The sequence below is a fragment of the Nannobrachium achirus genome (genome assembly GCF_963921795.1).
Source record: "Nannobrachium achirus genome assembly, chromosome: 24".
NCBI lineage: Eukaryota > Metazoa > Chordata > Actinopteri > Myctophiformes > Myctophidae > Nannobrachium > Nannobrachium achirus.
In genome coordinates, this window is record NC_137831.1 from 14,665,460 (window position 1) to 14,667,391 (window position 1,932).

Genomic DNA, 1,932 nt, shown 5'->3' on the forward strand with positions numbered 1-1,932 from the left:
TTAATACTTTTGGGTTTATTTGTACTTTACTTGAGTAATTCCAATTTCCAAAACTTTTACTTCTACACGACTATCTCAGATGATGTCCAAATATTGTACTTTTACCCCACTACAATTATTTGAAAACTTTAGTTACTATAGTTAGTTTGTAGATTGATTATTTTTATTACGAGACATACATTAACTTCAACCCTATATACATTTTGTCCAATTGTAAATGGCAGCTCTACAAGCTCACATTACTCTCTACTTTTGGTACTTTAGGTACAATATGACACCAATACTTGTACTTTTACTCAAGTATAGGCTACTACTTCTACTCCATTACATCTCGGATCCAAATATTGTACCATTACTCCACTACATTTATTTGAAAACTTTACTAGTTACTTAGTATGAGGATATAAATTATAATGTTATAACATGTATAAAACACTTTAGCCCTATTTTATTTACCTAGGCTATTTGAAAATAGCAGATCTACAAGCGCACAACGCTTTACATCGCTACACATTGTGAGCTTGTAGATCTGCTATTTTCAAACATTTTGTACTTTTGCTTTTGATACTTTAAGGACATTTTGATGCCAACACTTTCATACTTTTTTACTCAAGTACATTTTGAATTCTGGACTTTTAACTTGCAATGGATTGCAGCATTGATACTTGTACTCAAGTAAGGAATTTGAGTACCTACTTTTTTCCCCACCACTGGAGACTTTATTCATCATTGTGCTGCCCTCTATGGGTCTCCTTCCAGCCTCCCCCCCCCCCCCCCCCCCCCTGCAACCCACACCCCCATCCATCCATCCCACCCCCTCTCCCTCAAATTATCATATCTCCCATTGCCCGCATTAAATTGCTTTTCGTTTTTTGCCGTGGCTGCTGCTGCTGCTGCTGCATGCGACAGCCTTCCTTGAGATGCAGGGGGATTTATGCATTTTTACGAGTTATTTCGCGTGTCGTTACTACTGTGTGGTAATTGTTTCATAATGCGTGCGTTGCCGAGGGGAATGTTGCTGCGTGCGCCTGCTGGTTTATTGCAGCAGCACCAGCACCGACCATAAGATCAAGTTCCACTAGTTGAAAATAACGTCGGTGATGAAGAGAAGAAGAAGCGAGGCTGAAGAAGATTATAGCCTATAACGATTATAACACGGACTGAGAGGACTATATAGGACCGCGTATATCGGATCCATTCGCCCCCCGAGGGCGAAAAAACGTGAAATAAAATACTCCTGAGATATTTTTCGTTCGATTTGAACGAGGCGTGCTATTTATTGAAAGGAAGAGAGACAGAGAGACCTTGGGGGTTGTTTGTATGTACATAAACTGGATGGTACACAGCCTGTACCGCTGGCAGACGAGGCTTTATATTATGCAAGAAAGAAGAGGACTGACTGGTGCTTAATTCTCTCCGGCTGATCGTCTCGTTTGTGCCATAACATGGATCATGAAAGTCACACTTGAAAAATAAAATATATACATCATGTCTGTGTCGAGACTCGTGTGATGTGGGATAATCACGTTTATTCGTCCATCCTCGTTCCTTTTCTTACGTGAACTTTTTTTTTTTTTTTTTTTTTTTGAGGGCTTTTCTTTCTTTCTTTTTTTTTTTATAACGTTTTCCACATTCCGAGATGAGACTGCTAATTTCTTGGTGGAGGAATACAGGAGCTGTCACGTTTATATTGGCGTGAATGAGGACGGTGTTGTGCGCTCTTCAGTGGCTCGGTATACATGGAGCTAAACACCGGAGAGAAGAAGACTGGACTTTAATAAGGATCCCTCTTTTTTATTTGTATTTTATTTGTATCGACAAGATCGAGGAGGGGGGGAGAGGGGGAGGAGGAGGAGGAGGGAGGACTGCAAAAAAAAAAGAATCAACCGAAAAACCCATGTTTTCAAGCAGGATTCTGGGCTTGGAAGGAGA